At 39.4% G+C, this 26,363-nt stretch overlaps 1 protein-coding gene across 13 annotated transcripts in view; it reads left to right on the forward strand.

The window, feature by feature from the left end:
* Sox5 (SRY-box transcription factor 5) overlaps positions 1 to 26,363 on the forward strand; it is a 922,227-nt gene that overhangs the window by 229,144 nt on the left and 666,720 nt on the right. Inside the window, exon 1 of one of the 13 annotated variants that reach the window (XM_074075865.1) lies at positions 14,041 to 14,563. The exons of the other annotated variants lie outside the window; for them this stretch is intronic. The gene's annotated coding sequence lies outside the window, so the exon portion shown is untranslated. Of the gene's footprint in view, positions 1 to 14,040; positions 14,564 to 26,363 lie in introns of those variants that run through there. 13 annotated transcript variants of the gene reach the window in all.

Raw genomic sequence — 26,363 nt, forward strand, 5'->3', positions numbered from 1 at the left:
TCAGAATACTCACAAATAAATGTAAAATGATGCTGAATTCATACAAGCATACAGTGTAATTGTTTGGATAATTTTCTTTCATTTGAACGATATCTTATAGACATACACATAGAGTAGAGAGTGCATACATGGGAATGAGAGAGACAGAGAAGAGGAATGAATGCATGCCATGTCGAAATATATTTAGAAGATAATTTAAGTGATCTTTCAGTCTTTTGGCATCTGGACAGAACCATGCCAAAAACACGGAAACTTTCTACCTACTTGTATTTAAAAACCTTCTTTTGGATGAAATAACAAGAGAAATTTGAGGGTTATTGGGACTTTAGAAAGACCTATGAATGTGTGTTTATGTAAGTAAATATGAATAATTGTGTATATACTATTTGCATCAAAAGTTACTCTTGATTCTGGTCTTATCCAAAGTGGTCCACTTGATATATTTTGCCCAAAGAAAAGCATTGGGGAAAAACATTTTCAGGTGTTGAAATTGACTTTGATGACAGTCCTTTCATCCCTGACATCTGCATGGCCTATCGGCTTCCTACAGCCAGAGACAAGAGAACACATCTCTGTCCATCCACAGCTGCTTAGGTGTACCTGTGCTCACTCACCCCAGCTTTTTAAAATATCAGGAAAAGAATGACTTCAGAACTCATTACATTCTGATCAGAGTTCTGTGATGTTAGAAGCTGTAACAAGGGGCTGAGACCTTCGGAATACTTATCTTGCTTTTCTTTTTACAGTATTTTACTAACTAGTTAATTTTTTTTGCCTTGCTGGAAGCTTTCTATAAGGTTATGTTTTGGCCTCTGCTCTTTAACTTGAATGTAGAGTGTGCATAATTTAGGGTTATCATGCTATGTTAGAGGTTATGAGAAGCATTCATGGTTATACGTATCATGAAGTACATTCATCATCTTAATAGATAAATTCATAGTTACCCCTAGATACATCACCAACATGGATGCTTTCCATGGATAAGCCAGACGCTGAAGGCATTTGGGGCAACTTTTTAAGACAGCTGTCATGGTATTTTGGTACAAAGTGGAATAGATCTGAGAGAAGGAAATTGCCTCTTGAAGTCGCATACTTCTTTCAGTAACTAATATTGGCATTAGAGTGTCAGGATCAACTGTGACTTTATGTATGCACTTGGAGGCAAAGTAGGGAGCAGAGCTTGCAGACAACCTGTCCCTGGGTCTTCGCATGGCAGAAGGCGGTGGAAGCTGCTAGCTCATGGCAGAGAGCACAGAGACATCCTTATAGTTGTGCTCAGCATCCAGAGACCTAGAATTCTTATTGCTGTGTACAGTGGCCGTGGCAGAGGAGAAACACACTCTCTACAAAACCATGGAAGGATCATTTGAGACACACAGGTCAACGTTCTTGTTAGCTGTGGACTCAATTTCAATTAAGGCACACATGTCCAAAATGTGCACAAGGACATAATGCTACAGCAGAAAGCAATCGATAAGGAGTGCAGAGAAATTCATCCTAACACCATCTTCTCACCACTTGTGGTGATGTTAGCTTACCAGTTATGCTTGGGATTCAGGGCTAGATGAATAGGCAATATCGTGTTTTTAAGTATGAAAGTTGAAGGATTGTGTTTGGAAAAATGATTACTGGATGACTTCCTGGAAGGGAGAAGTTACAGGGAGAGACTAACAGAAGGAACAAAAAGTCTTCCATGTCACAGACTGCAATCCATAATGGTATGGAAGCTTTCTGTCAATCCCAGTGGTCTGTTTCACTGCTCGGCGGATATGTCGCTTAGTGGATATTGGTCTGGTTGCAAGGATAATGTCCTATTTGAGGCCGAAAGAGCTCCCACAACTCTCTTGTGTTCAGTAATAAATTGCCACTAACCATCAGGTAAAAGTTCATTCTGCAAGATTCCAGATGGTGCATTTAGCACCATTTTTAAGGCTTCCTGTAAGTCGCTAACACAGAGTTAATGCAGATATATGTGAATCCCAGTGTACTTTCATTCTTATGTGTATGGTGTCCCCAAAATCGTTCCTCAGGTTTTTCCCTTTCTGGCTTGGCTTTCTACTTTTCTGGACCCAGAAGTTACCGCTGATATAATTTCACTGTCAGAATTCTGTCACCTTTAAACATAGAGCCTTGTGGCTTTTGAGAAAATTATTTTAAAATCGGTTTAAATTGTTGAAGGTAGCCAGGTTTTATTTTGTTCTTGACTATTCCCCAAATTCCAGTATTGTCCCATTCTCGAATTTCATAAGGAAGGGTGTGCACTTCTGTTTGTTCCTTCTGGACAGTGTTTCTAAGAACTTTATTTACTTTGAGAAGTCTTGGGAGAATGAAGAGTTGTTATGCCCTCTTGGGTGTTAGCAAATTAAATAGCACACAGAGCAGGAAGAGGGACAGAAAATCAGGTGGGCAAAGGTGCTAAGCATCAAAAAAGAGGTCATAAATTTTGTCACTAAAAAATCAGCCTTTGTTAGATGTAGAACTTTGGCATAGTAGGAAGTAATGACATTCACTGTGATAGAGCAGTTTCTTTTTCTGGGATTAATTTATTAATTGAATTCACATCTATGAGTTGAGAAGGGATGTCAGGGAATCAAAAGCACGACCACACGAACTGTCTAGTGTTTGTTTATTTTGAATTTATATAACCTCTTTTCTCTGGAGATTTAAAGACGCTGTGTAGAAAATTTTAAATCTTTAAAACAATAGACGATAAGTTGTGAAGTGTGAGCCCCTGCCTGGATAGGTTACAATCTGGCTTTTTTTTTTTTTAAGATACTCAGATAGAAACACTTGCTGTTAAAAAGGAGAAAAAAACATGTCTAAAATATGAGGTTCTTGCCTGGCTGGGTACCAAGAATGAGAGGTACTTTGTAAACACCTTCATCCTTTTAGACTTAGGTCAATATTTTCCTACTTATTCTGACATGAGAAGTTAGGGCTTCCACATCAAATAAGACATGTTGTAAATTACTAAGTACTCTTTCATGGTACACGGAGGTGAGAGCCAAAGTTACTCGGGTCAGTCATGGAACTGTGACTTACTCAGAACCAGTGGTAGGAGGATCTTGAAGAGAGGCTCACCAGCAAGACAGAAAGTTAACATCGTTCCTCCTTGTGTAGGGTGATAAAATTACTGAGTTCGACTCTTTCCTCCTGAAAAACAGAGAAAAGCAACCCCATTGCCCATAGCTGTGAGCACTCCTTGAATATTGGTTAAATACTGCCCGCTTACCACAGACCCAATGCACGTGAACGCTCACCATGAGGTAAGAGTGCCAGGCCCCTTCCTTGCCACCTTTCTATAGTAATATTAACATTCCTTATCATATCCTCCATATTAAAAAGTAGAAATTTACATAATCTACCCACCTCCAGACATCTAAGTACTTGAAAAATTAAGTTTTAAAAAATGCATTTGTAATCAGGTAAAATGTATTTGCTTCTAGTTAGTTCTTTCTTCTTTTTCATCATTGTCCTTATTTTTTTTTTAAGAGTAAGGACCCTGGAGTTAGAATGGGAATTATAGTTTTGTACCTTTTGTGTAACCTCCAGAGAAGTATATAAATCCAAGAATGCCCCTCATCCTATTTTTTCTGAGGGAAATTTAATTGAAAAATTCTATGTAAAATATCAGAAATAGTGTGAAACACACAGAAACGGCTCTGTTAGTGCTCTCAATACTCTTGCTACTACAGAATACTGTAATATACCATTTCTACCCATGAAATACTGACTCTGTCACTCACCTTCATGGAGTAAAGCATCTTGAAACTTTAAAATAAATCAGAATGTCCTAATAGACTTGGAATACAAGTTTAATAATACTTTGTAAGATTTTTTAAAATACAGTCTCTTTTACAGAAACTTGCCACTATTTGGGCCTGAGAACCTGTTGTGATGTTTGATGAATGAGAAGTTATGCTTTCCAGAAAAGGATGACTATTTCTGTGGGTGGTGGGGGAATGACTAATGGCTTTCCTGTGGTAATTAGCATGCTTATATATTAAGTGTCTATTCATATGGAGGTGGTAGTGGGATGGAAACGTGGGGAAGGGGGGTTACACCAGTGTTGTGATGCTGGCAGGGACAGCCAAGCCAATAGTGGCCTTGAGAGCTGGCAGCCAGTGTGTGTGCAGTGACCTTGTACACCTCTTCCTTATCACGGTGAGGAAGGGAGCAGTCATATGCAGTTCCAGCCCCACAGCGTGGCAGGTCCTGAGGTCTCCACATGACCTACAGCCCCAGAACGCATGAAGGAGGCAAGACAGACTTAGGAGGCTGCCTGCCAGCCTCCTCCTTGTTCAGCCATGGGCCGGCTGTGGGGAGCTACTCATTACTTAGAGTTATGCTGATGCTTCAGCACTATATAAGGGACAGTGTAGGATTTTGGCTAATTTGCTCACTGGTAGTCATTCATGAAATCCCTTTTCCAGATACCCATGCTGTAGGATTGGGGTGTTTTTAGCTGATCATCCTCGGGAAAGAAGAGTTTGCTAACTTTATTAAAAAGAAAAAAGAAGCCTTCTGAGAATGAGGAAGGTGGAGTCCAGCACTGATCATTTTAATCGTGATTTAGAAACCATAACCCTGCCTTGTGTGCCATGTGTCATGGCATATAGCCTCCTTGGGACAAGTGTCAGTCACTTCTAAATTTAACAGAATTATAGGTTAGATCCACAACTTTAATTACAAGGAAGAAACTGAAGCAGATGAATAAGAGCAAATCTAAACTACATGTCAGTCTCCTCTTAGTAAAAAGTATAAACCACTTTACATAAGTGCTTTCATGTCTGCATTGGTAAATATAAAAGAAAATCATTAGTCCAATTAACTGTCTGCCTGTTGGAGAGATGAATAGACCTGGGATTCAAAGCAGGGCCATGTAGGTTTGTGGGTGTGTGTGTGTGTCTGTCTGTCTGTAGGGTTCGTGGATGTCCAGGTGGCAGAAACTAAAAGGCTGGTCTTGTTGGTGCACCCCTGTAATCTCACCACCTGAGAAGCTGAAGTAGGAGGATTGAAGTTGAGGTCAGTATAGTGAGTTCCAGGCCAGACTGGGCTACATAAGGAGACCTTGTCTCCCACAAACAAACAAATAAAAACAAAAAGAAAAAAAATAAAAAGGTTTGTCAGTTTTCAAACTGCTTTTCCCCCCCAATATGATTTTTTGCTTTTCTTTTTTTAAAAACATTTGTATTAGTATGTATGATAGTTATACAGAGGGTTTTCTTGTGACATTTCTATATATACATACTTTGTACCCTGGCTTGTCAAGCTACTCTTTTTAAGATCACAGTATTGGGTAATCACACATTTGCCTTCTAGATGAACCTTACTTAGGAAAAGAAACCTAGCAAGCTCGTGGTTGCACAGGTGAGCAATCCCACGTGACCTTCTCCATCCTGCCGTGTCGTGTGGTTGCTACTGTCAGAACATTGAATTATCAAAGTCACAATGAAAGCCACAAGTATTGCTACAAAAGATGTTTTCCTTACTTATTTCTGAGTTTTACTTAAAATACCCAGATCAAACTGAAAACTCTGTCCAAGATAGAAGAAGAAAAAGCATAGGGACCAGGAGTCTTAGAACCATGTCTGGAGCCCACAGCCAGGACTGGTCAGCATTTTAAACTTAATTTATTATATATATATATGTATATATATATATGTATATATATATATATATTTTAAAAATTAATTTAAATTTTAAATTAAAAAATCAGCTCACTGCCATGGACACAGAGCTTCAGTGAGGATGCTGAGAGAGGGGGCATCAGGGATTTAGTGTAAAGGAAACATAAATGTTGTGACTTCCCTGACTTATCAGTGAGGAAGAGTCACCATCATGTGGAAACCATTAATCTTTCTTGTTATCTTATAGTGTTCCTACTGAAAAATTGATGAGAAATGATGAGGCAGAAGAATGTTGATCATCTCTTAAAGAAATAAAACCAACTTATAAAGAGATATTCCTGCTTATTGAGAAGCCACATGCCTTTTGATGATATCGCAGATAAACTTTTCTGGTATACCAGTGAAAGATGTTATAAGGCTTTTCAGCACCACTTTAGGATATGTTATTTCTCAGATCTAATTTTCATTTATTCTTTTTATGAGTGGCTCAGAGTTCAAGGATGAGACATTCCAGAGTGACACACTGTGGAAAAGGTACGTATTTACTGTTCATTAACAAAACCAGTCTGTTGATGGTGCACACAGGCCCCTGTTCATATAGTCTAAGTTAGCATGTGAGATACACCAAATAAAAATATACATGGAAGAAGTCCAGTTTTGCCAAGATAAATATCCTGCAGCAAGCACACGTGGTACATAGCGAGTTGCTTAGTGTTTCTACAGTTGCCCTTTAAATTTCTTCAGGCTATATATACAATGTGTGTAATTTCAGATTTTGGAATTAAAGTGTTTGGGGCTTTCTAAAGTAGTCACTACATCCATAATTCCTCTGCTTAATTTTCTATGTTGCCACAAAGGTATTGTATAGATAAGTGTGCTTACATAAGAAGGCGTTGGGGGAGAGACGTTAGTTGTTTGTACAGGAGAATATTAAGGTTCTTAAGTAGCAAAGAGAACATAATTACTGTGGAAAAAATTTGTGGTCAATAAAAGAAACCCAGAGAGAGAGAGACAGAGAGAGAGAGAGAGAGAGAGAGAGAGAGAGTGTGTGTGTGTGTGTGTGTGCACAAGAGAGAGCACTCTCTCTTGTGTATACATATAATTTATTTATAACTCATATATAAATATATATAACTGTGTGTGTATATATATGTATGTATATTACACAAGATAAATGTGTTACAGGTTGAAGATTCCATACCCTAAGTGGTTAAAACCAGAAGTAGCATTTTAGATTTTAGATTTTTTTGAATTTTAGAATATTTGTATATACATACCAGAGTGACAGATCTTGAACCCGTCTACCCATGAAATTCATTTACATTTCATTTATGCATTATACACATAGCATGAAGGTAATTTTTTTCCAGCATTTTGTGTGCCTGACTTTCACTGTGATCTATCCCTGAAGTCATGTGAATTTTCCACTTGTTCACGATGGCACCCAAAACCTTTTGAATTTTGGAGCATTTTGGATTTATAAATTAGAGATGTTTGATGTGTATGTGTGTAAGAGAGAGAGAGGGAGACAGACAGGCAGACAGACAGAGACCTTTAGAGGAGATTTATCCCTACTGCAAACTTGGGAAGGCATGACTTGCCCATACTGTGCTGAATCACTAGAACCCCATGTTTGACCCTCGGCGGATGTTAAGACCTGATGTTTTTCTCCAAGGGAAAATATCACAGAAGACGCAGGAGGAGCATTAATGCATCCTTCAGTTTTCACTCATGTTCCTCACTGGACCTCTTCCTCTATCCCAGTCAGAGCTGGGTTGAATACAATATGAGTCACTTTCTTTTCAGGAAGTATTTGTCATGAGCAAGAGAAATAATTTTGTCCATCCAAAGATGAGGGATTTTTGCACTCTGGTTTCCCTACTAGGTATTTTGTTCCTGTCTTGGTGTAGGATGGTAAAAACCATTGCTTGATTGACTTCTGTTTCATGGGCCACATGCAGGAGGTGGAAGGACTGTGCTCCCGGGTATATGAACACCTGCCAGAGGTGATCGCATTTGCTCATGAAATAGACTCCTCCGAGTTCCAGAAGTGGCATTGAGAAGAAAAGCGGTATCCTGAAGTTCTCTGCACTTCCACAAAGAGTGCATTACATTCACTGTTTCTAAATTAGTCACTGAGGCAAAACCCAGGTAGAGAGAGGGGAAGTAGAAAGTAGCTTTGTCTTGGTGCTATGTCTTCAAGATGCTGTTTGCTGTTCAGAGGAGGAAGGAAGAAAACTCCATGAGCTCCTCGTGTGGCAGCTGTGACAGGGCAAGTGACAGATGTCCTGAGAGTTTCCAGGCCTGTCCTAGGAGAGGTCCCAGAAGAAGGCTTGTGAGCATTATTTACACGACGGTGAACAGATGGATGCATTTGCTCAAATTCTGCTTAGCATTTTGACTCTACAGTTACAGACGCCCATGTTTCTGTTGCTTCTGTAGCAGGAACTTCTGGATCTTATTTCTTTAGGGGACTTATGGGTGACAGAAGAATGTTACAAATGGCCCTTTGCTATTTACCAGAATTCTTTCTATTCTACTGCTATTTGTTGTGTCACAGTAATTTCTTTCTCCGAAAAGGAGAAACATTAAAGAACTTATACAACCCAATTCTGATAATAAGAGAGAAAAATGTAATTCACTTTTTAGAAATGAGTATAAGTACACAGGATCAGCAAGGTCATGGGACCAACTCACCTTGACTTAAAAGTCTGAATGGAAGATGGATACCAGCACAGCATCTTTGAACTTAGCTGTTAGTACACACATGCCCTCTTTCTGAAACATTACAGAGGTCTCTAAATGATGAAACATGTGAAGTTTCTTCTCTCCTATTTTCTTTTTTTTTTTTTATTGATTCAAATTTATAAGACTGGGCAGAAAAGTTTCAAAACATAAGAAAAATAAGGGCTCTTCTAGGTATTCAACATATAGAAAAATAAGAGGAAATTTTAATTTATTTATATTTGAGTCAGGTCTCATGTAGCCCAGCCTGGCCTCAGACTCTTTTTTTTTTTTTTCATTTTTCTTTTATTAGTCATATGTGCATACAAGGCTTGGTTCATTTCTCCCCCCTGCCCCCACCCCCTCCCTTACCACCCACTCCACCCCCTCCCGCTCCCCCCCTCAATACCCAGCAGAAACTATTTTGCCCTTATCTCTAATTTTGTTGTAGAGAGAGTATAAGCAATAATAGGAAGGAACAAGGGGTTTTGCTGGTTGAGATAAGGATAGCTATACAGGGCATTGACTCACATTGATTTCCTGTGCGTGGGTGTTACCTTCTAGGTTAGTTCTTTTTGATCTAACCTTTTCTCTAGTTCCTGGTCCCCTTCTCCTATTGGCCTCAGTTGCTTTAAGGTACCTGCTTTAGTTTCTCTGCATTAAGGGCAACGAATGCTAGCTAGTTTTTTAGGTGTCTTACCTATCCTCACCCCTCCCTTGTGTGCTCTCGCTTTTATCATGTGCTCATAGTCCAATCCCCTTGTTGTGTTTGCCCTTGATCTAATGTCCACATATGAGGGAGAACATACGATTTTTGGTCTTTTGAGCCAGGCTAACCTCACTCAGAATGATGTTCTCCAATTCCATCCATTTACCAGCGAATGATAACATTTCGTTCTTCTTCATGGCTGCATAAAATTCCATTGTGTATAGATACCACATTTTCTTAATCCATTCGTCAGTGCTGGGGCATCTTGGCTGTTTCCATAACTTGGCTATTGTGAATAGTGCCGCAATAAACATGGATGTGCAGGTGCCTCTGGAGTAACAGTCTTTTGGGTATATCCCCAAGAGTGGTATTGCTGGATCAAATGGTAGATCGATGTCCAGCTTTTTAAGTAGCCTCCAAATTTTTTTCCAGAGTGGTTGTACTAGTCTACATTCCCACCAACAGTGTAAGAGGGTTCCTTTTTCCCCGCATCCTCGCCAACACCTGTTGTTGGTGGTGTTGCTGATGATGGCTATTCTAACAGGGGTGAGGTGGAATCTTAGTGTGGTTTTAATTTGCATTTCCTTTATTGCTAGAGATGGTGAACATTTTTTCATGTGTTTTCTGGCCATTTGAATTTCTTCTTTTGAGAAAGTTCTGTTTAGTTCACATGCCCATTTCTTTATTGGTTCATTAGTTTTGGGAGAATTTAGTTTTTTAAGTTCCCTGTATATTCTGGTTATCAGTCCTTTGTCTGATGTATAATTGGCAAATATTTTCTCCCACTCTGTGGGTGTTCTCTTCAGTTTAGAGACCATTTCTTTTGATGAACAGAAGCTTTTTAGTTTTATGAGGTCCCATTTATCTATGCTATCTCTTAGTTGCTGTGCTGCTGGGGTTTCATTGAGAAAGTTCTTACCTATACCTACTAACTCCAGAGTATTTCCTACTCTTTCTTGTATCAACTTAAGTGTTTGGGGTCTGATATTAAGATCCTTGATCCATTTTGAGTTAATCTTGGTATAGGGTGATATACATGGATCTAGTTTCAGTTTTTTGCAGACTGCTAACCAGTTTTCCCAGCAGTTTTTGTTGAAGAGGCTGCTATTTCTCCATCGTATATTTTTAGCTCCTTTGTCAAAGATAAGTTGCTCATAGTTGTGTGGCTTCATATCTGGGTCCTCTATTCTGTTCCACTGGTCTTCATGTCTGTTTTTGTGCCAGTACCATGCTGTTTTTATTGTTATTGCTTTGTAATATAGTTTGAAGTCAGGTATTGTGATACCTCCTGCATTGTTCTTTTGACTGAGTATTGCCTTGGCTATTCGTGGCCTCTTGTGTTTCCATATAAATTTCACAGTAGATTTTTCAATCTCTTTAATGAATGTCATTGGAATTTTGATGGGAATTGCATTAAACATGTAGATTACTTTTGGGAGTATCGACATTTTTACTATGTTGATTCTACCAATCCATGAGCATGGGAGATCTCTCCACTTTCTATAGTCTTCCTCAATCTCTTTCTTCAGAAGTGTATAGTTTTCCTTGTAGAGGTCTTTCACATCTTTTGTTAGGTTTACACCTAGGTATTTGATTTTGTTTGAGGCTATTGTAAATGGAATTGTTTTCATACATTCTTTTTTCCGTTTGCTCATTGTTAGTGTATAGAAATGCTAATGATTTTTCTATGTTGATTTTATATCCTGCTACCTTGATATAGCTATTGATGATGTCTAGAAGCTTCTGAGTAGAGTTTTTTGGGTCTTTAAGGTATAGGATCATGTCGTCTGCAAATAGGGATATTTTGACAGTTTCTTTACCTATTTGTATTCCTTTTATTCCTTCTTCTTGCCTAATTGCTCTGGCTAGGAATTCCAGTACTATGTTGAATAGGAGTGGAGATAGTGGGCATCCTTGTCTGGTTCCTGATTTTAGAGGGAATGGTTTTAATTTTTCTCCGTTAAGTATAATGCTGGCTGTAGGTTTGTCATATATAGCTTTTATAATGTTGAGGAACTTTCCTTCTATTCCTAGTTTTCTTAGAGCTTTTATCATGAAATGATGTTGGATCTTATCAAAGGCTTTTTCTGCATCTATTGAGATGATTAAGTGGTTTTTGTCTTTGCTTCTGTTAATGTGGTTTATTACGTTTATTGATTTTCGTATGTTGAACCACCCCTGCATCCCTGGGATGAAGCCTACCTGGTCGTGGTGAATAATCTTTTTGATGTGTTGCTGAATTCGATTTGCCATTATTTTGTTGAGGATTTTTGCATCAATGTTCATTAAGGAGATTGGCCTGTAGTTCTCCTTTTTGGAGGTGTCTTTGCCTGGTTTTGGGATAAGTGTAATACTGGCTTCATAAAATGTGTTTGGCAGTTTTCCTTCCCTTTCTATTTCATGGAACAGTTTAAGGTCTTCTCTCCTATTTTCTATTTCAGCTTCGTTTTTTTTTTTTTGCCAGTTCTCAATCCTTGATGTATTGATCTTCGATCTCTCCTTGCATTCAGCATTATTTGTATATTATGCTGCAAATTTGTTTTGGAGATAATAGCTATATCTAAGTTGTAAAATTGTTACAATAAATTTACAGAGCATAATAGTTGAAGTGACTTCACTGGTAGCCAGTGCAACCACCTGAGGTTCAAGATCATAAAAATGAGAAGGCTCTGGTGAAGAGCAGAAGCAGATGTCTTGAAGTGAGTGAAGATAGAGCTGTTCCATGCCCTGATTGGGACTTACCATTGTAATCAGATGGGTGCACATTTTTACTGTCACATTCATTATCACCACCGTTGGAATTACAGCTTATCCCTGTCGCCTTGTATCCATGATGCTGAAGTCATGTGAGCTTTGTGTAAGGGAAAATCAATCTCATTAGGTAGAGTAGGATATATTTACATTACCCACAGTCACTTGCTTCTGTAGCTATGTTTCCAGAATGGATACATACTGCTGACCTTCCTGACAGCGAATGCTGAGTTTCAGGGCCACAGGCCATGCCCATGTTATGAAACTCACCAGTGTCATCAGACCTGCATCAACTGCGTTTGAAATGTGTGTTGGGGGGAGGGGAGCAGAAGCTATCCATGACATTTCTTCCAGCCATGCAGCTCATAAGAAACTTGATAAAGTTCTTCCCAAATTTGATAGAACCTGAAGAGTTTGCCTGGCCTTCCAGAAACACGTCAAGGTGAAGAGCTGAGTGTGATGGCACACACTTGTAATCCCAACTACATGGGAAGCATAGGTAGGAGGGTTACAATCTGAGTTTGGCCCCTGGCCAAGATGTGAGACCCTATCCAAAAAATAACTAAAGCTGAAAAGGGCTGGGGGCAAGACTCAAGTGGTAGAGTACCTGCATATTAAGTGCCCAGAGTTCCAGCTCCAATTCTCATTATCACCAAAAAAAAAAAGAAAAATCAGGGGTGTTGTGGGACATTTGTAGTTTTTTAGTAAAGGTATACCATGTTACCTTGCTTCCTAATTCTGAGCCTTGCTTACCAAACCACACTGACCCTCTCCTACCCCCTCTCTCAAGTTCTGCCTCAGCAGTAACTTAGAAAGTGTGGCAACCAGGCTGAAAGCTTTTTATTGGCTATGAGTTCTTTGCATTCACCCTTCTGTTTTTTGTTTCTATATGCACACTTTATGGGAATCAGATGGTCATTAGTGGATTTAGCTACATCTCTTCATTTCTATTCTACAGCAATAGCTCCTTAGAGTAATATCTGAAGTCATCGTAATTTTCTTCATAGCAGAGACTTTCTAACTATATTAATGGAAGTGAGGCCGGTTGCAGAGACATTCGTGAGAACTACCTGTGCGGTAACATTTAAACAATTTATTTGATCTCTCTTTAGCTTACCTGCTCATGTCTTAGAAACATTGATGTTGACCTTCTTGGAACTTTGTCTATAATCACGATAAGTCCTTCAATAAAATCTAACAGAAGATAACATGTAAATGTCTAAGTCATTTTATTAACCCTTTAACTACCTGTGGTGTACGGTGCCTATCTTAGCAAAGAGAAACTCTTCTGAGACTGTGTCTCAGATGCCCGATGCCTAAAAACATCATATTTGTAAAAAAAATCACAAAAGGTGAATAGTAACAGTCTAAGAGATAGATATTTCTAAGTACTGCCCACTACCTCATGCAAAGTGGGGATATCTTCAAGAGAACAAAGATAGCAAAAGTCTAACAGCCATCTGGTTTTCAGAGTTCTGTGTGACCTTCTCCTCGTGTCTGGGCTTCCCTTTCCATGTGTGTAAAACCACACATGGAAAACCGTGCTTCTTCTCCTGGTCTGGTCCCCATCATCCTTTACGACTGACCTTGGTTGTCTTTTGTCTGGGAAGCTCTTGTTGTATATCGGGAGAAGGGTCCTCTTCTTGCTCCGCTAACTTACTGTATGGTCTGTTTCCAAACTACTGTCCCTCTTGAGAGCATTGTCCCTTAGGCAGGGACTGTGCCTTTGTGCACCTGTGTGTTGCCCAGAGGGGAAGGCAGAAAAGAAAAGTGGCTGAAGACATGATCTGAGTTCAAGTCCCACCTCTTAACCTGTGTGCTGATCCTGACATTGACCAGTGGGGTCGCTCTTGACAAGTTATTTAATTTATGTTGGTTTTTGTTTCCTCCTCTTGAATAAGGAAAATCATAGTTCCTCATTAGTGCTATCATCAGAATAAATTTCAGTACTGTTTGTGAAGCACCTCACAAATTGACTGGTATACAGAAAGTGCTCAATCAATGCTGACTGTGACCAGTATAGGCTGTGCAGCTGTAAGCAGAAAATCTGAAATGCAAAATGCTCCTAAATCCCAAACTTTTGAGTGCTGACATGACACCACAAATGGAAAATTCCACACGTCACTTTGAAGATGTGGTGAGCCACAGCCCAGATGCAAATGCACTAAAAATACCGTATAAAATTACCATCAGGCTGCGTGTAAGGTGTACATGAAATATCAATGAATTTTATGTGGAGACTTGGGTCTCCTCGGCAAGATATCTCATTTTGCATATAAAAATATTCCAAAATTTGAAAACATCGAAAATCTAAAACACTTGGTCCAAAGCCTGTTGGATCCTCAACCTGGATCATTATTAGCCAAATACATTTCTTTGTTGAAATAACCCTGATGTTGTTTTAAATGTACTTTTCAGACATTAGAGTCTATGGTCATTGTACTCTGCTTACTGACTAAGAAATAAAGACAGAGGAGTGTGAACTTCTGGATTTGCTATGAGATAAAATGTAATTAATTAATGTAATAAAAAAATGCTCATCTTGTTTTCTGTTTGCATTGTTAAGAACCCAAGGGTCTGAGACTTTTACCCTATTTGTATGTCAGCTGATAGAGCCTGCAGAGTTCCTAGAGTCTGGTTGAAGACCACAAACTCCTGGATCAGAGACAAAGAGAGGTTCGCTCATCACAGTCACAGCACTGAGAGTATTAGCATTTGTGTTCCTGTGCTGAGCCCTGATTCCCATGGGGTGAGTCGAAGAGAGTCTTGTTGGTACATACCTTCAAGGGGATGAACCCTTAGTTCAGGGGACCTGAATGTTCTATAATGGAGGGCACACATGCCTGGTCTTTGCCCTAAATGGGCGTTCTCCCCTGACAATGTTCTAGAAGGACATGCTATCTCAGCATTCCAAGCCTTTCACTAAACAAACATCCCTCTTCAAGAAAGGCAGTCACTCCAAAGAAGTACAGAAACAGAAGAAACATAATAAAGAATGGTCTGTCTCCATGGAAATCTCCATTTCTTTCTCTCTTGTTTGGTGGCACCAGGGTTTGAGTTCAGGAATTTATACTCATAAGACAGGCAGTCTATCACTTGAGCTATACTTCTAGTCCTTTTTGCTCTGGTTATTTTGGAGATAGGGTCTCACTTTTTTGCCCAGGCTAGGCTAGACAGTGATCCTCCTCATTGTGCTTCCTGGTATACCTGGGGTGACAGGCATATGCCACCATGCCCAGTTTTTTCCCGTTGAAATGGGGTCTTCTGAACTTTTTTGCCCACACTGGCTTAGAACTGTGATTTTCCCGATCTCAGCCTCCCAAGTGGCGAGGATTACAAGAGTGAGCCATCAGTATCTGGCAGGAAATAAATCATGATTTCTTTAGAGTAGATTTATAGCTTTCATTAGACTCTTAAAGGGATATATGAATTAAAACATCTAGGTCTTTTAATTATGAAGTCATTAGGCAGGTGCTTATAGATCTAAGAAATAGGCAAGCAGACATGGAAGACATCCTGGGACATCTTTTTGCTGCGTGACATCAGGGATTTTCTCTGATTTTCTGTTAAGATTGAACTAAGTTCACAGATGTAGCCTGGGCCAGGTCCATGGGAACTGGAGTTTTGAACCTTGGCTTCTGTGAAGAATGTGAACCAGCTAAGGGCAGAAATCTACAGCTGTCTCTGAGAAGAGGATGAGTAATAACACATAAAAGATAACCAAATATGCCATTAAACACTGGGTTTGAGGCGTCAAGAAGTTTTTGATGTCGGCTCTACATAATGGAAGAGTTGAAAGGGACTCCTTTATTCACAAGTAAATTTCCATTTCCTATTGTCCAGACGGACAGTTGTGATTTTCCTCATTTGCATGGCTTTATTTTTAACATCTTCTGAGCAAAGTGTTATCGATACCATGACAAATGATTTGATGATCCATTTAATGGTGACCTCTGTCACTTGAACCACTGTTCAGAGTATCATCGAGCAGCAAAGAGAAAGGCATGGGGCATTTGCGGAACGAGGGACTAGACAAGAGCCAATGGCCTTGTGCCCAACCAGTCATCAGCACCCAGGAAATGTTGCCCTTGGAAACCATTGTGATGTTTGTGTAACAAACTAACAGGCAAAAACAGATGGCTTAAATGAAAATAGTGCTATATAGGGTTTCTCAAACAGTCCACGTTTGCAGTGATGTAATTCTTTGTGGCGGGGAGCTGTCCTGTGCACTGTAGAGTTTTTAAAAGTATTCCTAACTATAGACACTAGTAACCCCCCAACACCTACCCAATCCTCACAACAAGACATGTTGACAGTCATTGTCAGCTGTCTGCAGAGGCTAGGATCACCTTTGGGTGAAAACCACTGTACTAATCTCATTTTAAAAGTGGAAACAATATTTTATCAGTGACTAGGAAGGCAAGTAGAGGTTCCATAATCCCGATGGATGCTCTCCGTCCCAGAAAGTAGTTAATGCTTTCTGAGTTCAGGGATTTCAAAAATACCTTTTGTCAGTTCCTAAAGTCCAGTATGTAATCTGTTGCTGAGCCAGGTGGGCAGGAAGGAGGACAGGACTTGGATTTGCCTTTTTGCTATTTCTTTGTTGTTTTGTGATTTGGGTTCAGGTCATAATTTGGGGGAATCCAAAGATTTAATTTTTAAGAAAGCGGTCAACCCTGTCATGCCCACCTCAGAGAATAGCTGAGAATCAACTCAGTGGTGGAAATGTCCAGAAGAGGCCAAAGACATTCTTGGTTGTTAGGATGGGACAAAGCAAAATGATTTTAAGAATTTCTGGAAAATTTTAGTGTGTTCTGTAAAATAACTGGATGAACTCCCAGGCATTGCACCAAAGGATTTGAGACCCGCTGTTTCTTAAGATGCCCTGAGGCCCTGTGCAGCTGCGATCTTCTTGGTGACCGTGTGCTGACCAGCCATGACATAAGGCACCAATGAGGGAATGGTGGCAAGACTTGGCCGACAGCAACAAGGAAGTGGCGCTCAGTGGCTGAGCAGCAGGAGTACTGTGTTCATGTTCATGCAGTATCCCAGTAGTAGCTGTACATTGAGTGACGAGAGATTTTAAGAAGGAGGAAAAGTTAGCAAAGCTTATTAAAAATCAGTGCTTCTGCTTGAAATAACCAGGTCTGGATTATTTGATGATGCTATAGGTTGTTCATTGATTAAAAGTATTTTTCGAGTTTCATTTAGCATTATCTTTGGTCAAAAATGAATATCCTTTCTCTATCTGAGGTGATAACTTTTTTAATAATGCAGAGTTTCCACAAACTTTCTCCAATTTAAATATTTTGCAGTACCCTTCCTTGTCTAAAGAGGCAAATACCTGAACTTCCAGGACTAGAATAATTTTGGGCTCAGATCTTGGATTAGCTAGATGACCTTACATCCCAGTACAGAAATCCTTTTCTGGTCTTCTGACAGACGGTCCCAGACTCAGTCTTTCTTTGGTCTTCTAACTTTCCTCTTTGGGTCTATACTTGGATGGTTTGGTGGTTGAGAGAACTGAGACGGATAGGTTAAGTGACTATGTTGAAGGTTGATGGGACAGTCAGTAGAAAAGCCACAGTGACCACTTCTGTCTGAATGCAGAGCCCATGCTTAAACCCTGAATTATCTGGCTTCATTTGACCCATTCCATCACCGGACAGTGCATTAGTGTAAAGGTTATTTTTCATAATGTACTGATTTTTTGCTTGTTTTTGGTGGTACTGGGAGTTAAACTCAGGGCCTTGTGCTTGCTAGGCAGGTATAATACTAGCTGAGCCATTTTGCCAGTCCTTTATATATTGATTATTTTTGAGATAGAGTATTAGTTTACTTTCTCGGCCTTCCTGGACTGAGATCCTCCTGCTCATGCTTCTCCTGCGTAGCTGGAATGACAGTCATGTGCCCCTACATCCAGTCATTGGCTGAGCTGGGTTCTCAATAACATTATTATTACTTTATTTATTTATCTTGGCCCTATCTGGCCTTGAGCCTTGATCTTCCCAATCTATGTCTCCCAAGTAGCTATGATTACAGGTTTGAACTACCACATATGCTCTAATATTCCCAAATTCACATCTTCACAACCCTGCCATCAAAGGCAAAACAGAACAAAAACATTGCTTTTATTTAAAATCTGGCAAAAGAGATAATATATATCCAACATTTCTTTTCCAAATGAGAGACCCTTTAACATCTGATTGTCCTCAATGGTTTACATTTATTTGTCTTTTTTCAGACTGAATGTTTCTCCTCTTGATAGTAGGTGACTTAACACAGCAGTCATGCTTACTGTGCCCCTGGATAACCTTTTCTGGCTGTTAAATATCTGTCCAGTTCCCCAGGAACCAGTTCTAGAAGCAATATTTGAGAGCCTGGTGGAGGTTCTGGCTGGGGTCACAGTTACCTGTGTACTCTCGATGGAAGAACGTCCTCCTCTATTGGGAAGGTCGTCCTCTTGAATGGAGCACAAAGCTTCAGAACACACATGGAGCTGTGAGGGAGGAAGGGAACACCTGTATAGCCAATCAGGTCAACTGGATCAATCCCAGTGATCTATGGGATGACAAAAGTTGCAGCCAGATTACCCTCACATTGTTTTTGTTTTTCCAGGAGCGTGGGTGCTAGCGATTGAGCCCAGGGCTTTGCATATGCTGGGCAAGCACTGTACCCTTCCGCCCCACCCGGACTCTGAAACCAGTATTTGAAATGCTCACTTAGTGTTAGGCGTTGGTTGTACCTAACCTTTATTAAAACTTCACAATTATTAAGTCTGTTCTCTGCTTCTCCCCCCCTTCTTTTTCTCTACCACCACATCTCATTCTTTGCTTGCATTGGGATTTCTGCAAAAATTACTAGCCCTATAAACTATGCTAAAAAACAAATCTTTCCTTCTGTATTTAATACTTTTATAATAAGACTTTATATTAAAGCAAGTTAAAGTCTCAACTTGTGAATTTAAGTCTAGCATTTCCATTTTAAAGCTTTTTTGTATATTAAAGTTTTTAAAAGATTATAGTTCAAATGTGATAAGTATGTCTTCATCTAGTGATGTTATTACTGCATAATTTTTCAAGTGTTTTGAATAATATGAAATCATAAATATTATTTTACCCTCTCCCATTAATTATTAAGCACATGTCTGTTTCAGGGGAATTTAATCTGTATGTTTGATTCATCCTCCCATAATATTTCAAAATGTAATTTTGCGAGAGCCATTGAACATCAGTCATTTTTATGATGTGTGTGTTTATTCCTAACGTCACAAGGTCATATTTTGTTATGAATAAACAAATGCCTACATGTTAAAGACATCTCATTTAAGACATAAACTTGGTTAACTAGTCTCTGTCACCTACCATGGGAAAAATGTATTTTCATGCCAGGTTGAACTACTTCCTTAAAATAGCCCGGGTGGATTTTCATGATGACAGGCGTTGAGGCAGAACGTCCAGGAGCTGTGGCTCTCTTGCAGGAGCAAGACCATCCCTGGACCATAGATTAAAACAAGTCAGTAAATGAAAGGCCATCTCAAGCCACTGACAAAGGAATAGAATGACATCACCTATCTTGATATGCAGTAGCTTGGTACATGAGAATGTTATGGATAATATATATGGCAAATCAGATCTAAGACAGGGTGATATTGGGCCAACATGCTGGTCACTGTGCTGTTGAAAAAAAGGGTCACTTACTTTATAAAGGCTTGACCTACTTCGAAGGAACTATGGACAAGGGATAAATGATGGTCTGTCCGTAGATGATAAAAAGTCAAATAAAGCTACTTGGCACAATGAGATCAGGAGTATTCAAGGCCAGCCTGTGCAAAATGTTCATAAGACCCCATTTCAATCAACAACTGGCCACGGTGGCTGTCACTTGTCATCCCAACTATTGCAGGAGGCTGAGATCTGGAGGATCACGGTTCCCAGGCCAGTTCAGGCAAAAAAGCAGGGTGTGATGGTCACACCTGTCATCCCAGTGATGGCAAGAAGAACAAATAGGAGGATCAAAGTCCATGTTGACCTGGGCAAAAAGCGAGACCTTCTTTCCAAAATGACCAGAATAAAAAGGGCTATGGATATGGCTCAAGTGGTAAAGCACCTGCCTAGTAAGTGCAAAACTCTGAGTTCAAACCCCAGTACTGCAAAAAAAAAAAAAAAGCAAATAAAATAATAACTATTTATAGCCAAGATCCAAGCAAGAAGACAGAAGAGACACAGATTATTTCTGGACACTGACCATAATAAATTGTGAGCAAGCAACCTAGGAGTAAGGAATGGCAGGAGGAAGCAGGGCTCCCAAAGGCAGAGGCTGGAACCACGTGAGCCTGTTTGGGAGGAGGTGGAGCCTAGTGGAAGGCCCATCTCTAAGATACCCTACAAAGCCAATAAAGGGAGAAACTCAAGCAGTTGAAGAGTGCTAGATGTTGAATGTGAAGCTTTCATTTACTAGTGCCTTGATTTTTTTTTTTGTTTTGTTTTGTTTTGTTTTTGGTGGTACTGGTGTTTGAACTCAGGGGCTCACACTTGCTAGGTGCTCTTATTACTTGAGTCACTCCTCCAGCTATTACCTCAATTTTTGAATATGTTTATAATTGACTATAAAAATATCAAGGAGACAGAGGTATACCTGCACACTCATACTTGCCCTTTCCTTACACCATGATCCAGTCTCCTCCCAGAGCTGAGCTGGAAGGCTGACTGCCAGGGTAGCTGAGAAATTTGGCCAACAGGAGTCATCCAGTGTCAGGAGTCAGCAGAGCAAAGGGTGGGCAGAGAAAGGACCTACAGCCAACAGGCTGGCAGACCCTCACCCAGAGCAAGAGGCAGTGGTCCTCTACCTGCTGCCCATCCTGGCTAGAACCTTCTGTTACTCTATGTGACTTCCTGAACCCTGCAACAGTACCCTTTATTTAAACCTAATTGTTTTGCAATAAAAATGGGGTTGGTAGGTAAGGTTGCAGCTCAGTGGTAGAGCACGTATTTAGCACTTGCAGGGCTCTGGGTTTAATGTTGAGCACATAAAAAATGGATTAGGGACAGTCAGTGTGATTATTTGACCTAGACTTCGGCAATGAAGCCCATGCACAGCCTTTGAATGCTGTGTGGTCTGCTCAATGCATTGTGCTTTGTGTACACTTCCTAGCACTTTTGTGTACATGTATTCTGTGCAGTAAGTCTGCAAGTATTTATAAGATTTGGACAAACCTCACTTCGTTTGGAATATTCATGGATTTAGTTTGAAATCCTTACTTTGCAAAGAGAGAAATTAGATGGGGACTGGTTATAATGAAGCTTTGACTTGGATAGCTGTGGTGCTGAGCACGTGTTTGTGGAGAGTAAGATCAATCCTACCCAAGTTTCTATCCATTCAGCCATGAAAACGTAAAATAAAAAGAAATATAACTAAAGAGGAAGACACTAACTATGCAATCATTCGAATTAATACGTAAGACGATTTGTATCAGATTGGGATCCATCTATACTGATTTGAAACTAAGAAGTGGGTACCTAGTTCTTAAAATTCTTTAAAGAAGTTGGGGTTTAGCATTAGAAATGACACTTTTCCAAGTGAAGTGGCAAATCTTTTCCTTTTCCAGGGGATTTGTGGATGCTTCTTCAGGTGATACATTGAGTGAATGATCTGTCCGAGGGGTTATCTTGTCTTCAGGCCTACAAAGTCACTATATTACCCATTGCCCTTGACTTATACTGATGGCCTCAGGGGAAAATACTGTGAGAGAACTTTCATGGCCTTCCCTCAAGGAGACACTTTTATTATCCTTATCAGGTTCCTCAGAGAGCCTGCTGGCTGTGATCAAGACAGCATTGTATACCGATTTTAGATATCCAGGTTTGGCTGTGTGCATTTAGGCTCAAAATACTTTATATGTTTATTTTTACCAGTTGGCACTGAAGGCTTGGTTAATACTTGGTGTAACAGTAAAACCTTTAACCATATTAATCAAGATGGGACCACAAGTGTTTTTCTGTTCTTGAGTAATTATCAAGACCATTATCAATGGGCATGTATTCATTCACTAACGAACATCCACCTACTATCCAAATTGGTATTTGTATATTTTATAAAAAAATAACTTGATTAAAGAAACTTGCAAAAGCCCCAAGTTTAGATTTTTCAAATACAGTTTGGCTTCTTTATGCAAAGGTAAAGCCATCAACACACATTTTTAAGAAGAGAATTTTCATCTGGGGCAACATGGGTGGGCTTGTAGGGTTTTAGGGGATGGCAGTATTAGAAGTGGCCACACTTTGCAGTGCTGGCCTCCCACGGGGTAAAAGGCCAGGACCTAGCATTGCCTTTGCTGACTGGTGTCTTCATTCTGTGATCAGCAGTAAAGGTCCTCCTAGGGAAGTTTGTGAAGGTGCCATGATGGATCTAAGAGTGAAGGACTGAGAACTGTTTTGGGAAAATAGTATTATAAGATATCTGCTAATGTTTCCTACTGATGAAGCAATAAGCTTTTTTTTGAGTTGTTTGTTTCCTGTTCAAATTAGGTGACATTTTGTTTCTAGGCTTATCTTAATACTCTGTGTGTGTGTGAGTATGTGGTATTGGGCTTTGAACTCATGTTCTCGTGCTTGCTTGCTAGGCAGGTACTCTAGCACTTGAGCCACCACCAGCCCTTGTTTCTAAGGCTCTCTTGACACCTGTTGCCTCTTCCTTCCTTATCCTTCAGCTCCATTCTTGTGCCCTGATATTATTCTTGAATTGCTTTCAGAGCATTTTATTCCTGAATGTTTTGGGGAATTTTTCTTACTTAAATATCCCTCACTTGCCCTTTTCCTCATGTTTCTAAAACTATTCTATTTATTGACACAGTACAGTCCTCTTTGTCCAGAAAGATGTCTTTAGAAGAAATCAGCCTAGTGCAGTGAACTGGGAGTGGGTTCGGTAGCTCCTCCTAGTTTTAAGATTCCTTGAAGCAGGAAATCAGAAATCTGAGGAGGTGATAGATACTCTGCAACCCCAGGTAGGGAAGGAGTTGTTCCCTTGCCCCCATCTTTGGGGGTGGGCACATGTTTACTCAACATGTGTGTGTTTTCCACTTTTCCCATCTGGTATCTGCTCAGTACCAGCTTTGCTAGCTCTGTGTCAAGAGTACTTTTGTCTTTTCATTATGACCAAGAAAGAAGTGAAATGATCTGAAAAAGGTCCTTCCACCGTCCCCTCCCCACTCTTCTGAGCAAGTTTCTTGCCATTTACCTTGCATTTGCATTGCTTATTGATTGGCAATTTTAAAATTGTTTATTGTGCTCTTTTGTTTCACTGTTCAAGAGCTAAAACAAAAGCTACCAGGCCCTGTGAGGTACGCATTTGCATGCGGTGAGCGTTGCCCGAGGAAAAAGTAATTGCTAATGCATATTTATGTGGCACAAATTTGCCATTTGTTTATGCATAAAATTATCAATAGTGCAGGGCGGCCCAGCCGTAGAAAATGGTGACCTTTTTAGCTTAATAAATAGAAATCAGCTGTTATTGTGAGGAGATCAGCCATTTATTCTGTGCTGAGAGACAGTGCTGGGGAAATGCAGATTGGGACTGGCAACACCATTAAATAGAGGGCCACCAACCCTGTCGGCCGAGTCTATTGTACTTTATCTAATAGGGGACAAATGATGCTGGCTGCAAATGGAATCAAGAAAAACAGTTTTTGTTGTTGTTTTGTAATTTTATAACTGTATGGATTTTAGGCCAGTAAAAGTGAACAGAAAATCTCAGGCTGACCTGTTGCTAGAAATCTCTCAAAAAGTGTCTGCTTTTCTCATTCATTATTCTCTGACTAGTTAGATTTGTACCCACTGAATAAAGAAAAAACTGGGTGATATTCCCTTTCTATATTTCTCTCTCTCTCCCTCTCTCTCTCTTTTTCTTTCTACCTCTGCTATAATTTTATCTTTGCATTGAAGAGATCATTGCATTTTTCAGGGTTGCTGTGTATTTAATGTCTCAAAAATATTAAAGGTAGAAGAAAATATTTTCAAAATAAGGTTAGTTACTAGCATAAGTTGAGTTTTTTCTTTTAACTAAGTGTAATACTTGGTTCCACGTGATAAAAATTTTGAAGTACGTGGATCCTTTGGATTGAAGAATATTCTGTAAATATAAAACTTTTTCACCAATGTGTTTTCTCAACATGTAAAAAACAAAACGGAACAGCAAATATTCACCTTTGGTTTTGGTCATTTCCCTGCTGTACCTGATCAATGAAATGCTCTTCTTCTCCCCAGAGCTCGCCTCTGCCTCTGGATTAATTCGAGTTGATCTAGCCTTATGTCCATTTAGCTAACATGTCTTTGTGCTTCATGGGATTTGTTTAGCCCAGTTCTTAAAATCATTATAGAATTCACTGTGAAATGGAGGTTGTGTCTGTTTAAATACTACAATGTGATATTGATATGTTCAAATCTGTGTGTGATACGTGTTAAGTTGTAATTTCACATGATGGACCAGAGACCTGGGGGCCATCTTTGAGGCCATCCACAAGTTCCTCCATGGTGGCGTTTCCTCACACAAGTTCACTGCATCCATTGTGTCTAGAGTTTCTGCTGCAATGGCGAATAGCAGTGCGTACTGCAGCATGTCACCGGTGTGACTGAGTAACCATTTACTGGCAGAAATGGATCCATTGTTCCCTTTTAAAGCAGAGGGTACAAATAGGATTCGGACACTAGGGTACATTAGTCCATGAAATGAATATATTTTATGTCATTTATAAGGTATTGATTTCAGGTCCATTATATTCACCATCCCTAGAGGGAGGAAGAAACAATGATTTAATGATAGCTTGGAATTCCAGGAGGAAGACCAACAGTGATTAACCCCTTATGCCTCAACTCCAGCCATGGTAGATAGCACCTTCTGCCATCTTCCCTGCGGTGTACAAGGGGTCGCAAAACAAATCTGAGCTCAGTTATTACGTACTGTATCTCTGAGTGTAACAGAACAGTTCACTCTGGGTTGATAAGAATTACCCACATTAATTTTTAGAAGGTTATATTTTTAAAGAAGATAGTTTTGTTTCTTTTTGTTTGTTTGTTTGTTTGTTTTAGAGGAAGCAAAGATTTATTAGGATACCATAAAAAGGGGAGAAAATGATGGCAGGTGGCAAAGGACTGTAGTACCTTTCCTCTTGCCTAAAGAGGATAGTTTTAAGTTGATGAATTCACTTTGTTTTTTAAAGACCCAGAGCAGAGCATATCTATTTATTTAGAGAGCCTGAGTAACTTAAGATAATGTCGAGGAGATTATAAGATAGGAAAGAATTGACCTTCACATTTTCTTTTTTTTAAAGAAAAAGATAGTTCTTTCTCAACCCTAAGAAAGGAAAAGTTCACCATGGTGTCATGCCAGTTACAACTTTTCTTAGGCAAGTTTTAAGTGGTATCAGTAAGACTGGTGATCTTGCTAGTTTTAAAAGTGCAGTGTTTCCTGTCCCAACAAATACATAGAAAATTATTGGTTTTTCTGAGCCTCTGTTTGAAGAGAGTGAATGAAATATTTCCTGCTATGTAATTAAATTTGGGTTCATAGCACTCATAATAATGCTAGTTAATTTTACACAAGTAATGTCACTACCACCTAAAAGGAATTCTCTCTTAGGCTGCCTTGGTGATTCATTTTTTATTCTTATATCTGAAAAAAAAGTTAATTAATATAGGTAGGATTTTTTAAATTTTCAATTAACTTTCTAATCTTTTGACGTACTAATATGTCACAGTTGAAGAAAAATATGCAAATGAAACCTGATTATCTCAAAACTTGACCTGACCTAAAGAGGCTGGTATTAATAAACATATTTAGAATTTCAGGTTTTAATTTGTTGTTCAAGTTCTGTAACAAAAATGTAAAAATACAGGCTCCCTCTTGTGGGTAAAGTGACCACCTTTGAATTTCTTTCTGTGTCATTCAGATACATGATGTGACACAACTTGTTTTATTTTTAAGTAAATTCAACTATGGTAGTTTACTTACATTTGTGATATTTCACTGAATTAAACAAAAGTTGAGTTTTTGAGATTTTTTTTTTTTACCTTTGCTGACTACATGTCTACAGCCTCTGTTTTATTCTTGTAGTGTAATTCCTGATGTTCAATGTTTTTAATGATAACCTTTTTCATTTTAGATTACTTTCTAATGGAGTAATTAGGAAACTAATGAAATTATGTGAATTATTCTCTTTGTCATCTTGGTGACTTTTGGCTCTCTGTGCTTTTTAGACAAAAGTATTGGGATATTGGAATGAAATAAAATCCCTCTGTCCCAGTCAAGTTCCAGGAAGATAAAGTATGGTGATGAAACTACTCAAATACCATAAATCTTGTGATTAAAACATATCAATCTGTGGTTACAGAAATGAACACTGGGCCATCACTCAGTTCTCTCTAAATTGAACTGACCTTGGAGAGGCCAGGACCCCCATGTATGGGGCCTGTTTTCCTAAGTCTGGTTGTTGAGAATATCAGTTGACTGTCCAGAGTTTTATTCCATCAAGATGGTGTAAGAACAGCATCAGGCAG

The sequence above is a fragment of the Castor canadensis genome, chromosome 6 (genome assembly GCF_047511655.1).
Source record: "Castor canadensis chromosome 6, mCasCan1.hap1v2, whole genome shotgun sequence".
NCBI lineage: Eukaryota > Metazoa > Chordata > Mammalia > Rodentia > Castoridae > Castor > Castor canadensis.